Raw genomic sequence first — 18,995 nt, forward strand, 5'->3', positions numbered from 1 at the left:
ACGGTAAAAGGTGGAAAAGCAAAAAGGTCTAAGTTAGTTCCCTCTAGTCATTTTATAAGGCACTAGTGGGGTCCCAAAATGCCACTTTTTATTTTTTTTTGAGATGGCATCTTTCTCTGTTGCCCAGGCTGGAGTGCAATAGCGTGATCTTGGCTCACTGCAGCCACCGCCTCCTGGGCTCAAGTGATTCTCCTGCCTCAGCCTCCTGAGTAGCTGGAATTACAGGCACCCGCCACCATGCCTGGCTAATTTTTGTATTTTTAGTAGAGACATGGTTTTGCCATATTGGCCAGGCTGATCTTGAACTCCTGACCTCAGGTGATCTGCCCTCCTGAGCCTCCCAAAGTGCTGGGATTACAGGCGTGAGCCACCACGTCTGGCCCAAAGGCCACTTTTTAATACCATCACAATGAGGATTAAATTTCAACAGTGGAAGGTGGAAAAGCAAAAAGGCCTAAGTTAGTTCTCTCCAGACCTTTTATAAGGCACTAGTTGGGTCCCAAAAGGCCACTTTTTAATACCACCACAATGAGGATTAAATTTTAACATAAATTTTGGAAGGGACATAAACATTCAATTCATAAATCAAAGGCAGATATTAGGCTCCTTTGCTTGAACAAATAGCCAGTCTCTGGCAATGGACCATTTTCTAACTTGTATAAAGCTGGCTGGCCCACATAAGGATTCAATCCATAACTCATACTTAACTTCTTGATCTAACCAGCTAAACTGTTCATTATAGTTAAAAAGGCAATACACAATAGAGGAACATACTCGCTAGTTTCTAAGTTTTAATAATTTTTAATGCCTTGACTAGATCAAACTAGTAAGATACAGAGCCTGCATTTGATTCCAGGTTTGCTGAATTCCAATGTTGTACAGCTTTAAAAAGGGAATTATTGCATGCTTTAAAATGGTGTTTCTGTCTCACTGCGTGTGGTGAGTGATGAATCACTGAATGGATGATTAACTCTTCTGAATGGTGCGGTTTATTACACATTGTACATTGTGTGCTATGCACCACTGACCTGCATAGGATCTATGTGTGTTCTTCTGAATATTGAAAAAATGAGGAAAATGGTACTTTCTATCTGCCCCTGAGGATGTTATGTGTATTAATAAACTAGCATCTTTGAAGAAAAGATCCACATGCAACGACCTTTTCATTTGATAGCAAGAAGTCTGAATTAGTGAAAAGTCAGAATAAGTGATTACTTGGAATTTTAAAAAATCACCTTCAAGAACATTCAGTAGTGAAAACAAAGATTTATTAAGTGTATTGATGGGTCTTTTATTGAATATATAATAATTCTTAGGAAATTCCTATTTATATGAATTATAAGTGAGTAGGTGCTGCCCAAGTGCTTAAAAGCCGTTTGTTCTTTTAAGAATCTTCACCATTCCTTCTAAGACTTCGGAGCATTTGGTGATGTCCTTAACAAGCCATTGTATATAGCAGAGGAGTAAAGTGGAATCACACATAAATGGTCACATATTTCAAATATGAAGATGTAAACAGTTTAGGGTCTACTCTGAGCACCTACTTAGTGTAGTAGAGCTGAGCAGTTGAAGTCGTTTGTTCTGAAATCACATAGGTCTAATCCTGAAATCCCCTCTTAACCATGTGACTTTGGACAGGTTACCTAGTATCTCTAACATCACCTGTGCTCATTTCTAAAATGGAGAGAATACTGATTAGACATATCTTATACGATTTGGGGGCTACTAAATAAGATAATGCATGAAAAGTACTATGAATCATATTTACAACATAATAAAGATCAGCTGCTTCTATTATTAATATTAACACTATTAATAAGGAGTAATTTTACAAATGATGCTCTCTCCCTGTGAGAGGTTATGGGTAACAACTGAGTCTATATTTGTTAGCATCATAAGAAGACAACTCCATATATAGTATTCTGCCCCCGGATTTCTGCTTCTTGTTTAAGGTGGGAGCAAAGAAATAACAGGTTCAATCCAAAATATCTTTGAGTTGTTCAGCTAACCGTGGGATTGGGTGAAGGATTTAGGATGGCTATGTTTTGGATCTGAAATAAGGGGATTTAAAGACTCCTGTATTTACTACAGAATATTCCAAACATTTGCAGCTACCTTGAAACTATGAATCAGCCAATAGGAAGAAGGGGCCCCAGGTAACTGCTGTAGAAACACTGCCGGCTTTCGCCCTGACTTCTTTTCTGCTCACTGCAGTAGCAACTTAGCTTCAAAATGTCCTCTTTAGTCATGCATTCTGATCAAAGTAGTTATTTAAAGATTGTGGCTAATAGTAGAGTAGATACCCCTGGTATTTCCCAGAGCAGAGCTCGCATTCTGGGAATCTTAGGTCCATGTGACTTCCTGAGTCAGTGATTCACACTGAGAAAAGAGATAGGTTTGGCATGACACAATCTGCAGATTCAAATAAATCCCCTGGGAGAGGATGAGGCTGCTGAGAGTCCTCTTTGCTGGCTGAAGCTCCCAATGTATGCACAAAACACCCTGTCCCGGGCCCCAGATGTGTGCAGGTTTCTAATTGCCGGTGCTGCACTAAGATTTGAAGGGTGAGAGAGTTGCAAAATCACGAACACCGAGGGCGGTGTTAGGAAGGCAGCTTCCTGCACACTGTTGTAGGTGTTAGTGAGATTATCAATTGCTCCGGGAGAGACACAGGACTGGAGGGCTTGAGGAATGTGGTGGTCCCTTTCTTCGTTGTTTCTGTCCCCTGAGGTTGTGCTTTCTCAGGGATATGCACTCTGCACTTCCATTCCTGCAGCGAAATTAACTCGAGCTTGGCAGGTAAGTCTTTCAGCTCACCTTTAAAAAGAAAAGATATGTGAGCTGCGGCGGGGGTGGGCTGTTCCCCATTTGCCTTACATTGGATGTATTTTATTGGTGCAAAGTGGTATTTGGAAGCTTAAATGTGGGGCAGAGGTTTGAAGTAGCCAGATGAACTCTGTGGCCCTGAGAGAAGAGAAAGGATAAACAAAAGAAAGGGAAGGGGACTCAGGCGTTTTTCTCCTAATAAATCTCTAATTTTTCTTGGAAATTTTGCCTCCAGGCTGATGCCTGGCCCCAGAACAGGGTCTTTGGCATGAGTTATAGCTGTGATGTTCCCTATTTTCCTTTTTTTTTTTTTTTTAAGTTGTCGCTGCATGGGAGCAGGCAGACAGAAACAGGGTTGCATGTTGTCAATACAGGCTGCAGAAGTCAATAAGCAGCCAGACAGGGAATGAAATTGGAGGAGGCAGCTATAGATTTCTTAGGTTATTTCTTGTGAGTTTTTCAGAACTTGTGTGATTCAGGCTTGTCAGATACTATTTTGAGCTGGGCTGAGACAAACACATTCCCCTAGTGTACCAGATGTTGCCTGCAGCCTCCCAATTTCTGGAGGCACCTGGGTCGGCTTTCTTGGGGGCAAGCGAATGTCCAAGCAAAGGTCAGGAATGAGGGAATTGGAAACTATGATGGGAAAAACAACCGTTTTACTGCTCTAGAATCTAACAGAAATCATAATGTCACCCTGGAGATAATTATTATGCTGTTAGTGATCAGCTTGAGACCAGGGACTGTGCCTCATTCAATTCACTGCTTGGATCAGAGTGAATACTCAATAAATGTACAATGATTAAATGTTAGTATCAAAATACATACTTTTGGGATAAGCTCAGATTGATATTCTGGGTTCTGCTTAGAATGATAAGATGGAGTAATAAGGGAAAGTAATGTTGATTGGTAGATAATTATGAAGAAATGAGTTCTGTTAAATAGTAGATTAATATCTGCAAGTGGCATTATTAGACAAGGACACACAAACACAGGGTCTCTCTGCCTGCCTATCGTCTGTCTACTTTCATCTCTGTCTTGTGTTTCACTTGATTCCAGAAGAATTTCAGGCAGCTTATGGGACAAGTTTAATGAAAATTAACATCATTAGGGATAAAAATGACAAAATATATAGGCTTCATCCAGCAATTGATCTTCTGTGGTTCTACAGTGACATGGACTACAGATAACTGAAATGTAAGGGTTACTGTAACTTCATTTAAGCATTTATTTTAACCTCTTCTTCCACTAATCTCATGCTTGATGCTACAAACCTAGAGTAAAGTAGATGAATGTTCTGGCCCTGCTATAGGTCCCAGTGAGGTAAAACTAGCAAAGGGCAGGTAACAGTCATGCAGGGGATTGAGTCATACATGGAGGGTTGAACGTTTTGCCCTTTGGAGGTGATAAAGCAGATAATTGGGTGGCTCTTCTCCATTCCATAGGCTGGGCTGCTCTGTCATAGCTTCACAGTGCTTTGTTTACTTTTTCTTCCGCTATTTGAAACTGAATCAGCAAGATCATATTTCCCTTCCAATCCTGCTTAATAAAATATTCTGTTATTTTCTCAGCTGCAAAAGTATACTATTATCACTGATCATTTCCTCCTCATCTCAGAGTGTTTGTCACTGGCCACAGTTTATATACAAGCTATACAGGCTGCCTGGAACTTGAATTGGCTTTAGAGTGGATGCTGGGGAAGGGGCGGGGAGGGGGGTGGGTTCCAGGTATCTGATGAATTCCTGCAACTGCAGGGCTGGGAGCCTGGCGGGGAGTCAAGGGGATTGTGGACAGATGCTGTGCTTGCTGGGTCGACCTGGCTCAGCTAATATTCCCAGACTTGGAGCTGGGGGACACATTCATTTCATTCAACCCATACAAAAATATGGACTTAATATCAACTATGTGTATGGCATGGAATTCTTGGCATACTCGGGGTGTCAAACCCAGGATCCCCTGTTCCCCAAGCAGCTGACTCTGCTACCCATATAGCAGGTGCTGTTACATTGTCTAGTTTATTTCTCTTGGATGGGAAAATAATTTTATCCTATTCACAAATGAGGAAACCGAGACTCACATATTATGCACCATGCGTAAGATTGCAGGTAGTGAATGGATGAATCATGAGGGAAACTGTTTACTTCAACTGTACTGCACATCTGTAAGAAAAGGCATTCAGGAAAGACTTTTACAAGACAGTGCATGCTAAGGGCTAGGAAGTTTGGTGAGAGATGGCTCCCATGGAGAAGTAGAAATTAAGATGGGCTTCGAAGCATGAGCAGATGACAAAAAAGCCCAATCCAAACTGGCTTAAACAGCAAGGGGGTGGTTATTGGCTCATGTGATTGAGAAGATCAATGTGACCAAGGTCTGGATATTTCTGTCTAGTGTCTCCTACCGAGTTGGCTTTATCCTCAATTCAGCTACCTAAAGTCCTCTGGACCCTACCCCCCCAGAAGCTGAAGGATGACTGCAGGAGTTTCAGTCCCCTACATAGTTCCTGGGGCCATTTTCTCTCATTAGCCGCAACTGTGGCTGGGGGTAGACAGGAGACAGTTTATTCTGTACCCTCTACTAAACAGCATAGGTAAGACTAATAGAGAATAAATTTTGCAAAAGGAACATCTGGGTAGGAGAAGGGGAACAAATGGTTGGTAGCCCACTAACGTCCCATAGCAGAGGATTTAGAGTGGCAAGGGGAGCAGAAATCCTCACAGCACAAGCACTGGTAGCAGTGGAGGGTGGGTAGGCCTGGGTTAGAAGTTAAGATGCCAGTCTTCTGATGTTCCTGGGAATAGATGTTTTGGCCAGCTACTTCTTACCAGTGCCCACTGATCCCAAAACCACATTGCTGCATCCTGATAGCTTCCTCCTAGACCTCAGAGGTTGGAGGTGGGGGTGAGAGGGTCTTAGTTTACTAAGGTAGAAATCAGTGAACTGGTAGGGTCAGATCATGTCAGTGGAAATGATCCCAAGATTCCCTGACTGGTCTGAGGCTGCATATACCCTGCACTCTAATAGCCCATTGATGTCAGCTCTTGGCTACCTGCTCCAGTGAGACTTGGGTCCTAAAAGTCAACAGGTGCTCAGTGATAAAGCAGGGTACAAGGAGACAAAGAGAGGGTCTTAGGGACTGGGATCCTGTTGAATGGTCCTAAGAAGATATGACATTTGTTGTTTCACTAACTCCTACCAACTCATGCCTAGGTTTGCTCAAAGGGCTTTTGTTTCTGGAGGCATATCCTGAGGTCCTGAGTGGGAAGCTTAGAGCTTGGCCCATTAAAACAGAGAACTCATTTTTCTTTCTTTTCCAGAAAAGCAAAGAAGCATCATGTGTAATGAAAAAAAAAAAAATACTGCACTAGGAGGAACCAGGAGACATGAGTTTGGCCTGGGATCCACATGTACTGATTCCTGTTTGACTTTGTATAAGCTTCTTTAATTTCTGCTACTAAGCCCCCTATCAAGGTGTTTTTGTTGTTGTTGTTTTTTCTCTTATTTCCTCAGATAGAATTATTTTATAGTCAAGCTTTGTTATTCTAGCAAAGAAACCTGGGGTTATGCTTTGGAAGGCCATTTTTTCCTGTGTTTGAACTAAATTGAATTTAGCAGGTGCAAAGGGCTGCAGAAGAGACTTGGCGATTGATAGAATTATAGCCAGGATTCAGAGGGCCCTCAGGAGTCCTAGGCATTGACTCTTTGAGCCCTGTGCTGAAATCACCCCTCAAGCTTTTCTCTATCCAGGCTCTTCTCTCGTGTGTGTAACACCATGCCACGCCCAGCCACACTTGGGAATAATCTCAGATTCTGTATCTTTACCTCTTTTTTTAATTTTGCTGCTCAGCCTCTCTGCGCTGCCTTCACACATCCCATTAGTCAACAAAGTCCTGTTGATTTTATATCCAAATTCCTCTTAAACCCACACCATCTTGTTCATCCCCACTGTTCCAGTGCTGCTCCTCCCTCATTGGACTCTTATAATTGCTGCTTTACTGTGCATGGGATATGAGAGGTCCTCCACAAATAACATTTGAACAAATGCAGAATGAGATAATAACACAGGTGAAATGACGTGAAACAGGCCTGAGTTCTCAATCTTCTACTTATATGAGATAGACATGGGTTGGTATTTCTAGAAATAATTATAGGAAAGAACTAGGTTCTTTTGTAATCAACTCACCACGTGTCTGAAGTTACCTTATTTCCATCTCATGAAGATGTTTAACAAGTTCGTGTGAAACAAACTGTTTCTACTGGGAAGACCATGCCCAAGTCTTCCCACATTCTGATGGAGGTGCCACACCCTCCCCTGCTTCTCTAAGGTCTCATTTTACCATCCTCATTTTGCCAGCCTCTGGGAAACCTGATCTAAGCCTATGCAATGCTAAAAGTGCCTGCTTAACAGCTTGGAAGGGAGGAGAGGCAATTTATTTGCTCAAATGAATTACCTGTTTACACTTCTGATCTCCCAAGCATATGTCAGAACAACAAGAGAATAGAAGAAATTGTTAACATTGCATGGAACTAGGGAGTCCACATATAAGAGAAATTTATCACATGAAAACGCTTGCTTTCTCTGGCGGTGAATCTCTTTCACCATCAGAATTGCCTCCCTCCTGTCATTTGCCTTGCAACAAATTTTCCTTTACAGTATCTTTACTCAGGGTGCCTTTCCTCTGAAAACAGAAACACCTAGTTGACATCTCACCACTTTGCTGCTTTGGTTGCAGCCTAGTGATGGAATGACAAGCCCACTCCATAGGTGCCTCTGAAGAGCTTATTTCAGGGAGCTGCAAGACAACTATTTGCTCAGAAAATTCTCACGAGGGTGATGGTTTTCAAAGCAGGAAGGAGAGGGAATTCCTGGTACACTTCCCCTCTGCATTGCTGGAGAAATGAAGAAACACTTGAAGGCAAAGTCATAAGTCAGGTTGAGGATGGTTTCTGGTGGAGTGGTTTGGAGATTTCATCTCAAGTTGAGAGCTGTTCCGGAATAGCTTCTACCTGACTTGTTTATTTCTCAGCTATTAATAGAAACTAACAGAGTGAGGATGGTCCAGGAATCTCTCCCATAATGTCCTACTTCAGGACTTGAAATTCTATTAGAAATTCAATTTTAATATCATGGGATAAAACATAAATGCATGAATCTCTTTGCAGAACCCCTGCCAAGGGACAGCCTTCAATAAATACTTACGAAGCTGGACACTAGGCTGGTTGCTACAAATACAAAGAAAAGCAAGTCATATCATCTCCTACCAAGGAGCTCACAACCTGGATGATGATGCCAATTCTAAGACTAACAAGAACAGGTACTAGCGTAGATGGTGGTTACTATATGCTAGGTACCATTCTATGTGCTTTACGTGCTGAAGTCATTGCATTATCACAACAAGCCTGTAAGACTCTTATCCCTGTTTTACAGGTGAGGAAACTGGGACACTGTCTTGTTAAGTGTCTTGCCTGAAGTCACAGGATTAACATGTACAAGGCACTATGAGAGCAGAGAGAAAAGAGGTGTGGTCAGGGAGTAAGAGAGATACATGTACAGACCACTGATGTGGACTCATCATCTCCATAACTGCCCCTTTGCCCTTCCTTTGCATTCAAAGTTATTGTCTCTCTCTCATTCAATTTAGCTATTTCTATGAAGGGGTGAAAATCCCTAACCTCTTGATATGAATTTAGCATTCAAAGGCACCTGAGACGAGGAAGGCAGAAAGTGTTCAGTATAATTTGGGTCTGCTTCCTGATTTTTCTCAGGTTTGGTCAAGAGGCTGAAAAGCAAATAGAATGCAATGGCAGGCACACACACATAAGGAGCTTATTGAAAAGATAGATCTTAATTTCTAGTATTTCCACCAGGCATTATGACCCTGACACCTTTTTCAGTTATGGTACTCTATCAGGGTTATTTTGATTATAAGTGACAGGAAAACCCAACCCAAACTGCCTTAAGCCAAAGGAAATTTTAGAGGGTCCCATAAGGAGAAAGTCTAGGGGTTGCTCTGGGTCTAGGAATAGCTTGAAACAAGATCTCATGTAATATTGCTGGGTTTTCTGTTCTCTTCTTTGAACTTAGTTCTCCTCTTGCCTCATGATCACAAGATTGATGCAGCAGCTCCAACCCTTACTTTACTTAGCTTCTGTCTAGGGGGAGATATAACAGTTACTTTTCTGAATTATCAGAAAGAGTCCTGGGCCTTTCTATCGTTGGCCCTATTAAGTTACCTGCCTGTTTCTAGATCAGTAACTGTGCCCATGGAAATAAATTACGCTGATTAGCTTAGGCCAATGGGTATAAGAATAAAATGAAAGTGGAGAACCAGTAAGTCTCTGAGGAAATTCAGTTTACGTTGGAGAATGGTAGTGACATCTTCAATGGAAGCTTCTCGAGTGACCTATGTTATAGCCCTGTTAGATGGCATGGTCCCTACAGGGCTAACAGCATCTATAATACCTATGTTTCCTTATTCTCCTCCTTACCTATCAGTATGTCTGCTCTATGCTCAGGAGTATTCCACAGTGGCTCAGTGGCATGAAGAATAGGAAATAATGTCTAAATGGACTATAAGACATAAACTGGCTTTTTCAATGGCCCTTAAGTTTCTTAACTCCTGAGCCAGGGTTCTTCTTCAGACCAGAGGGACCTGGAACATCTTTGGTCCTACAGATGGTGTTGGTTGGGTATCAGCATATGGGGAGATACGTGGGTGGGAGCAGCTGATGTCAGAAGGCCTGAGTTGGAACATTGGATTAGAATCAAAGGAAAAATCTTGAGCCTTCAATTGATGAAAAAACCTCCTTAGTTGAAAAATGCAAAACTCTGGCAGACTCCTTCTGAGGATGATGAAGAAAAGACAAAACTCTCTGAAATAATTAAAACTCCGCAGGAGGGATATTATTATATATGGGGTTACTAGAAGGGGAGTCAGGATTAGGGTTAGGATTAGGGGAGTTATTAGACAGGGAGTCAGGGCCTCCTGCCATGGGAACTTCTTGTCGGTGATTTCTTCCCTTGGCCCTGAGATAGGCAGCTTGGTGGAGAAGGCTTATAGTTCTTAGCTGGGTGACCTTGGATAATTCACTTAATCTCGCTGGGTCTAGATTTCATAATCTGTAAATGAGGATAATAGGAAGACCAAGTTCATGAAGAAATTATGAAAATTAAATGAAAATGTTATGTTCAAACTCATGCAAGCTTGGCCAATAGCCAACCATTTGGTCAACATTAGTTTCAGTTATTTTCTCCCTGTCTGTAAACTCTAGAGTTTACAAACTCAACAATTTGGAGGTTTTTCTCCCCACGCAGCACATGACTTCACAACACTAAGCATGTCGATAGTGAATTAACTTGTCATTAATGTATGGGTTTTATTATTATGTTTGCTTTTGAATTAGTATTTTGAGCAGTTGCATCAGATCACAGAACAGTGGAGGGGTTCTGATTAGGCTGAGCCTTTCCCTGCTGCAGCACAGGCCCTGGGTGAGGGCCATTTGTATTAGGATCCCTGCCTTGCCCCTGACTAGCCAGATCACTTTGGTCTCTGACCTCAGTGTCCTGATTAGTCACATGGGGATAATAATACCTTCCCACAAGGTTATTGTGAGAATTTGAGACAATTCCTAGAAAGCCTGGTTCTTTTATGAGCTGTGTATTCACTCATTGTCAGTGCCCACTCTGTGGGATTTTGCAATTTAAAACATCACTTCCATGCATGGCTGTCTCTAGAAGGGTATGGGCCCAGAGGACCTCATCTGGTGATGGGGAAGCCCCCTAAATTGCTCATACGTATACATGTAAAATCAAAATCCACCAGTGCAGTTCTCCCTGCACCTCCCCCTATCCAAGCATGGGGCCAGGGTGGCTGCCAGATTGTTTTTTCCAAGGGATGACCCTGTTTTCACGCTCCTGTGATTTACTTACAGAAGGGATTATCACATTGGATGAGAGGCTGAATTTCATAGACCTCAAATGTCCTTTTCCAACTCTGAGATTTTATGTGTCTATGTTTTCATTTCCAAATAGAAAATAACCCTTATCATTGCTAATGGTATTCCCTTAAGGAAGTTACTTAATCTTTCTATTTCTCAATTTCTTATTTTTACAATAGAATGGATTATATTCCCTACATCCTAGGATGGGTGTGAGATTTAAACAAACAATGCATGTAAGATGTTCAGCACAGTGTAGTAAGACGTTAATGGTGCTCACTGATAGACATTTCTTATTTGGGACATAATAGAGTGACATTTCCTGACTCACTTGTCATTGGAAGGGGCTATGTGACTAAGTCTGGCCAATGAGCTGTGAGCCCAATAAGGTCTGTGACTTCTGGATCAGGGCACTGAAGTGTGCATGTGTGACTTCTGGCACAGCAACCATAACATTCAACATGGTGGCTGCTCAGTCAGCCTGGGTCCCGAGCATCCCAGCCAACATAATGGCAGGTGCTGTGAGAGGGAAATAACTTGTGGTGTACTAAGGCACTTGAAATTTGGAGGTGTTTTTTTACTGTTCTGTAACTTCACCTACATTCATTGATACGCACATTGTTTTATCCAAGATAATAATAACTAATATTACTTGGGCATTTGCTATGTGCCAGGTGAGTATTGGTTCACATTTTGCAATACCCTAGAACATACATATTATTATTAATCTCATATTTAGATGGGGAAACTAAGGTTAGAAATGTTAAGTAACTTACCCAAGGTCACCCAGCCAGTAAGGGGAAGAGTGGGGATTTAAACCCATGTCACGTGACTTCAGAGCTTGAGCTCTTAACCGCTGCTCACCCGACTCCATAGACCAAACCTGTGGTTTCATGGTATGATCAACTAACATTAATTCTGCTTTCCGTTTCTCTTGAACTGCATCCCCTGTAGTTTCATTTGGAAGTGATTTCCTTTGTTGGCCGTTACTCTTCAGAGTGGTGGTGAGGTTGGGAAGCCAGCAGAGTGGCCTGCTGTGGGTATTGAATGCTGATGTTGTCATAGGAAGTCTCTCATTTGCTTTGCTTTGCTTGACTACTTTTTGGTTTTTAACCTGTTATTTAAGCCAAAGTATTTGATATGGGAACAGGAAGCCTCTTAAGGGTAAGGAAGGCATTTTGTCTTCTTACCTTTGCTTGAAGGCATCAAGATGATTGTCTTGGGTCAGAGTCAGAGCCTGAGATGGGGATTCTTCTTTAACTGATTTGTTGAGGGAGTTCTCTTGGGGAAAAGCTATAAGGAAGTGAGGGAGGAAGAGCAGGGCCAGGGAAGCTAAGCAAAGATGTGGTATAGCTGAGGTCTAGCTCAGCTGATCCACAGAGGAGCTGAGCATGACTTGTGACACAGAATTTGCTCTGCATTGAGGCAACAGGGCTAAGTTTGTTTGTTTGTTTGTTTGGACAGAGTTTTACTCTTGTTGCCCAGGCTGGAGTGCAATGGCATAATCTTGGCTCACCACAACCTCCACCTACTGGGTTCAAGCGATTCTCCTGCCTCGGCCTCTGGAGTAGCTGGGATTACAGGCATGTGCCACCACGCCTGGCTAATTTTCTATTTTCAGTAGAGACGGAGTTTCTCCATGTTGGTCAGGCTGGTCTTGAACTCCCTACCTCAGGTGATCCGGCCGTGGCCTCCCAAATTGCTGGGATTACAGGCATGAGCCACTGCACCTGGCCTGGGCTAAGCTTTTATACCCCTGCATCAGGTGGTTATTGGCCTTGGGTGTAACCTCCCAGATGTCTCCAGGTGAAGTGGCTCCCATTAGCTAAAGACAATTCTGCAGAGAAGGATGAGGTGCAGCGCAATTAGCAGCCAACACCTGTGGCAGTTGGGGGATGAGTGCACTTGCCAGGTAAAGGAGATCTGGAAGGGGCACCAAAAACATCCACTGTAGTGTTTGAGGTCAGTGGCCCATCCGATACGGCTTAGCTCTTTGTCCCCACCCAAATCTCACCTTGAATTGTAATAATCCCCACGTGTCCATGAGAGGGACCCTGTGGGAGGTAACTGAATCATGGGGGCAGGTTTTTGCCATGCTGTTTTTGTGACAGTGAGTAAGTCTCATGAGATCTAGTAGTTTTATAAAAGAGAGTTCCCCTGCACATGCCCTCTTGCCTGTCAGCATGTAAGACATGCCTTTGCTCTTCCTTTGCCTTCTGCCATGATAGTGAGGCCTCCCCAGCCATGTGGAACTGTGAATCCATTAAACCTTTTTCCTTTATAAATTACCCAGTCTTGGGTATGTCTTTATTAACAGCATGAGAACAGGCTAATACACCATCCTTTTTGGATTTGTGATTTTTTTTTTTCTGGGGGTGATATTGTCAGGTTGAGAGGAGGTAGTGAAGTGTGTAAGGTGTAAGTGTAGTGGTGGCATGTGGCCTTGTCAGGGCCTCAGCGCATGCCTTTTATTGACACTGAAGTGTTGTGTGTAGGACTGTGTAAGGGCAGGGTGGGTGTTGTGCACACTGTCCTGATCTTTGGACCTAGAACTGATACATTGTGTCTGGTCACCAGGGGAGTTGTCCCTTTCTATCTTTTTAGACGGGCAAGTTGGCTGCCAAAAATGTTTAGGCAATTCTGGTGGTGTTTTCCTTTCTCATGAAATAGGCAGCTTCAACGTCATAGAATAAGAATCAGCCACTCTGCCTAACAATATTAATACTAACACCAATGCCCTTTATTAAGTGCCTATTAAGTGCCAAGGGATTTACTTGTATTACCAGATCTATTCCTCTCCATGAGCCTGCAAGATGGGAATCATAGCATCTGTTTGATGGTCCAGAATAATAAATATTAGGAAGAGTCAGCATTTTGTCCAAGGGCACACCATTAAAACAGTTTGCATCAAAGTAGCAAAGAAAATAAATCACAGCATCAAAGAACAGGAGATTAAGAGAAAATGATGAAAAACCACACGATCTCGGAGGGGTAGAGAATACTATATTTATAATGGAGAAGTCTGACTCTTTGGATTAATATAAAAATCTTGCCATGTAGCATGTGGGAGAGGAGAGCAAGGGAGGCTCACATGCTGGAGACAGGATTTGGTTCCAATGCTATCTGACTCTAAGGCTGATACATCTTTCTGTGCCATGGTGTTTTAATAAGCATGTAATTTAGAAATGTCCACCCACTTACTTCAGAACCATAGATTTCATTAAAGGAGAGTAAAAACCCAGGCTTTGGATACAGACAGACTTGAGAAACAGTTCTAAGATTTGGGCAAGGCTGGTCTTGAACTCCCGACGTCTCTATTTATCCTCTCTATGCCTCAGTTTCGTATTTGTTAAATGGGGATAATATTTAGCTTGCATGACTGTCATATGGATGAGATGACAGCATGTATACAAAATGCCTATCATGTAAAAAGCACTTAGTCTTTACCAGTTATTTTAATATATTCATGAAGTAGTTTCAGTTTTGTCGAGGAGAAAAGAGGCTGTGTCAGTTCTTTATTCTCTCATAACAAACTGTCACAACATTTGGCAGCTTAAACAATAACAATTTGTTATTTCCCATGAGTTGAGGGGTTGACTGGGTAAGCCGTCCAGTTCGTTATATTTCATGTAATGTTAGCTTAGTCATTTATGTGGTTGCATTCAGCTGTGAACTTAGCTGGGCCTGGGATGTACAGGAAGGCTCCTTCACAAGACCTTCACAACTCCTCTCGTTGCTCAGTTGTCTAACCCAGCTTCTTACATGGTGACTAGATTTCAAGTTCTCCAAAGTGGAAGCATCCCTGCTGCTATGGACTGAATGTTTGTGTCCCCTTGAAATTGCTATGTCGAAGCCCTTATTCCCAGGGTGATGGTGTTTGGAGGTAGGACATCTGGGGGTCATTAGAGTTTGATGAAGTCATGACATTGGAGCACTTATGATGAAATTAATGCTTTTGAAACGAGGAAGAGATGAGATCTCTGCATGCATGCACCAAGGAAGGCCATGGGAGGACAAATCCAGAAACATGGCTCTCACCAAGAACCCAACTATGCCGGCACACTGATCTCAGACTTCCAGCCTGTAGAAACATGAGATATAAATGTTCATGGTCTAATCTCCATCTGCTGTACTCTGTTATAGCAGCCTGAACTAAGACACTTGTCTTCTTAAGGCTTAGCCTGGAATTGGTGCACCGTCAATTCTGTAAGTAAAGCAAGTCACATGGACAATGCGGGTTCAAGGGGAGGGAAATTAAACTCAGAGTATTGTTGGCAGAATGGCATGCATGTACTTGAAGGGGAGGAGTGATTGGCAGCCATATTTGAAGACTATCTCTCTTGGATACATTCATCCTAGATCATTCATAAACAAGGTGATCTTATGAGAAGTTTAATTCTTACTGTTCTGCATTTGGAGTGCAGACATTTACCATGATGACTTATTCCCTGTAGAGTGGGTTAATGTTTTCAGACATGGCTTCAGAGGACCTGGGGCTTCAGTTGAGCCCTGAATAAAGGATAGGAAATTGCTATGGAAGGAAAAGAAAAGGGTCTGTTGTATGCTTTGTTCTTTTCACTCACATGAACCAGGACAAACTCAGTGTGCCTTGGGTAAGGAGGGTGGCGACACTGATTTTAACTGTCAGATTGATCTAGAGTTGTCAGATGGGATAATTTAACCCTCAAATGAAGGTGATTTATCCTATGTATTGTAACCAAATAGTCATCTAAGTCACTCCCCATGAGCTCTGGTAAATCACTTTTAGTACATATTGAAAGTGACAGTATTGTATTTTATTGCAGAATTACATCTTATAGTAATAACTAATGCATGCCATTGGCTTTTGCTCTAGCACTGAATTACACTCACTTGGAGGCACATGGATCCAGGTGGGCACTGTTGCTTCCATTTGCTTGTCCACAGTCAGAACTGAGAGGCAGGTAGGAAAACTGTACTGCTGCAGTCTTTGTAGATTAGCTCAATTCAGAGACACCTGTGGTCTTGTGAAATGCAAAACTTTACTCAAGTGGCATTTGGGTCAATGTGAACTAGGATGGGCCTAGCAATTCTATTAGGTGAATGACAAGTGCTTTATAATGAAACAGAAGGACTTTATTTAAACAGATATAAGGACTGGACAGAAATCAGTCTTAAATTTTACCTTATCTGGGCTCCTGCTGTAACCTTGTAACTGGTCTTACCACTTGTGGTCTCAAGACTATTTTGTCCTGCAGCCCCCAGAGCAATCTCCCTGAAATGCAAGGTCAACTATGCTGGCCCCCGGCTTAAAGTCATCATGGCTTCCCAATGCCTGTGGGATGTTGTCCACACTCTTAGCTTAGCTTACAAGGCTCTCCATAGTCTGGCTCCTGCCCACCTGTCCAGCTTCATCTTGCGCCACTGCCCATTTTGAACTGGCGCTACCTACATACCGTGATTCGCTTCTCCACACTGTTGTTCATGTCCTTCTCTCTGCCTGAGATGCACTCTCTCAGCTTCCTGACTCTGACCTCCTTTGCCTGGCCAACTCCTTCTGGTGCTGGAAGATGCACCACAAACATGCCCCCATGGGAGCATGTGCAGATGCTCTCAGGCTGTGCTCATAATTTCCTGAGTATCTCCCCTCATCATTTCACTTCTCACATAGCATTATTATGACTTATTTAGGCCTGTAGCTCTACTTCTAAACAGACTGTGAGCTCCTTGAAGGCAGGAACCCATCTTAATAATATGGGTATCCCAAGAAACCAGCACAATAACTGGTTGGCCCAGAGGAGATGCTCAATAAATGTTTGTGGAATTAGTAAATTTATGAAAATACCTCTTTGGGTTGTCACAGAAGCACATGAGCAGCGGAGACAAGATTCTCATCTTGAATCTGAGTTTCCTTTGATCTGAGGAGCTTCCTGTTTTGAGGTTACACATTTATTTTAGAGACAGAGTCTCACTCTTGTCCCCCAGGCTGGAGTGCAATGGCGCGATCTGGTCTCACTGCAACCTGCACCTCCTGGATTCTCCTCTCTTAGCCTCCTGAGTAGCTGGAATTACAGGTGCATGCCACCACGCCCAGCTAATTTTTTGTATTTTTAGTAGAGGCAGGGTTTCGCCACATTGACCAGGCTGGTCTCAAACTCCTGACCTCAGATGATCCACCCATCTCAGCCTCCCGAAGTGCTAGGATTACAGGCATGAGCCCCCAAGCCTGGCCTGAGGTTGCATATTTAGGTTGGAATTAGTGTGCATGTTCTCCATGAAGGTGAAATTTGTATGGCTCTGGGACCTAAAAGCCTAGGCAAGGGCACAGAGATATGTTAGCCTGGGGTGGACTGGGGAATGTTTTACTAGTTAGCATTACGGGAGAAATTAAGCAAGTCTGACACACATGAATTTGAGACCCAGAATCTGCTCCATTTCTGGGGCTTTTGTGTGTTAGAAATAAGTACAGGTGATTATTTCATTTATGTTGGTGGATTTGGGGCTGCCAAGCTTCTCTGAAGGGCCCACATTTTCCTTTGGTACTCTATTTCTCATTTTGCCCTTAGAAATAAGGAATCTTGGAGTAAATTCCAGAGGTGGTAGGAGAAGGAATAATGCATTCCCACATTGGTAGCTAAGGTTCATAAGCTCCTAGAAAAGAAGGGAAAGATCTCTGAGCCTAGAACATGGGACTCCCCTTTCTTACTCTAATTTGCAGACAGATTGGGGCAAGAAACCCCATGCAGCTTGGAAACATGTCAGAGTGTGCCTTACAAGGAAACAAGGCAAATACAGGAGGAAAAAGGTAGGCTGCTGTTTGGTCTTTAGAAACAAGCATTTTCTTACATCCTTTTATTCCCAGTATATGTCCTATGAAAGTCATTCTAGTGGCAATGGTAATAGTACTATTAATAATAATGATGTACATATATTGGATGTGTTCAACATGCCAGGCACCATGCCAAGCTTTTTACCTGGCTTACTTCATTTCAATTTATAACTTTATGAGGCAGATACATTTTTATTTCTATGTTACAGATGAGGCACAGAGAGGCATAGAAACTTGCCCAAGCTTGGAGGAGCTGGGGTTTCAACTTAATCTAACACAGCACTGTATGTTCTCAAGTTGTCACTATATTACCTCCCAAACAACATTTACACTAACAAGTGCAGCCAATGTTTATTGAGTGCTAACTCTGTGCTGGGAATGTTGCCAACCTCTACATGAAGAGCCTCAGTTACCCCTCAGCACCATCTTTGGGGTGGGTTATTATTATCCTTATTTCAAAGATCAAACAACTGAGACTTAGAGATTCAGTAACATGTCCAAGGTCACACAGCTGGTTCATGGTGGGACCTGAGTTCATTCTTAGGCTGCTTGTCTCCTAAGCCTCTAGTCCAACTTTTTTATTTTTTTATTTTATTTTATTTTTTGATAGGGTCTCACTCTGTCACCCAGGCTGGAGTACAGTGGCGTGATCTCGGCTCACTACAACTCTGCCTTTCAGGCTCAAGCGATTCTCCTGCCTCAGCCTCCTGAGTAGCTGGGATCACAGGTGCTTGCCTCTACCACCTGGCTAATTTTTGTATTTTTAGTAGAGATGGGGTTTCACCATGTTGGCCAGGCTTCTCGGCCTCCCTGAGTTCTGGGATTACAGGCATGAGCCACCATGCCTGGCCAGAGTCCAACTTTTAAATTTTGGTTTAGGAAGTGTTTTTTATCCCATCAATCCAGATCTCCCTCTCATAGTCAGTTTTCATCTCTTCCCTGGGGATACGGCTCAAGGAGAACTTTCATCATCTTCAAATGCAAAGACCATGTGGCAATTAAGAGTGTGGGGGATTCCAAGCCCCTTCTGGTGATTGTGGACTTGAAAAACAGTAGTGGTAATGAATAATTAAAGGTTAAACAAAGGGAATAGTTCTAGAGACTGGGTGAAGGAGACCCTGTTTTATTCCACTGAGTTTGAAGCCAGAACACCATGTCTTGGCACTGACATGCCTTGGAGACTTCGTATTGATGATCATGGCTAACTGACTCTTTCTCAGCTCTCAGTATCATTCATAGTCAGGACTTTACATATGTGTGTGTGTAATATATATATATCTGTGTGCACGTGTGCACGCACGCACACACACACACACACACACACACGTAAAGTCCTGACTACCAGTGATAATAATACATAGTTTTTGGGGGGAAGAAGGGATGCCTCTTGTATGCACAGCACTCAACTTCTGCTTTTGGGCAGGGA

General features: G+C 42.7%; 1 protein-coding gene across 36 annotated transcripts in view; it reads left to right on the forward strand.

Annotated features, from left to right (window-relative positions):
* The window catches only part of NRXN3 (neurexin 3), a 1,705,132-nt gene that overhangs the window by 231,453 nt on the left and 1,454,684 nt on the right, over positions 1-18,995 (forward strand). The window contains exon 1 of one of the 36 annotated variants that reach the window (XM_055361127.2): positions 2,741-2,799. The exons of the other annotated variants lie outside the window; for them this stretch is intronic. The gene's annotated coding sequence lies outside the window, so the exon portion shown is untranslated. Of the gene's footprint in view, positions 1-2,740; positions 2,800-18,995 lie in introns of those variants that run through there. 36 annotated transcript variants of the gene reach the window in all.

This window comes from Gorilla gorilla, chromosome 15, assembly GCF_029281585.2.
Source record: "Gorilla gorilla gorilla isolate KB3781 chromosome 15, NHGRI_mGorGor1-v2.1_pri, whole genome shotgun sequence".
NCBI lineage: Eukaryota > Metazoa > Chordata > Mammalia > Primates > Hominidae > Gorilla > Gorilla gorilla.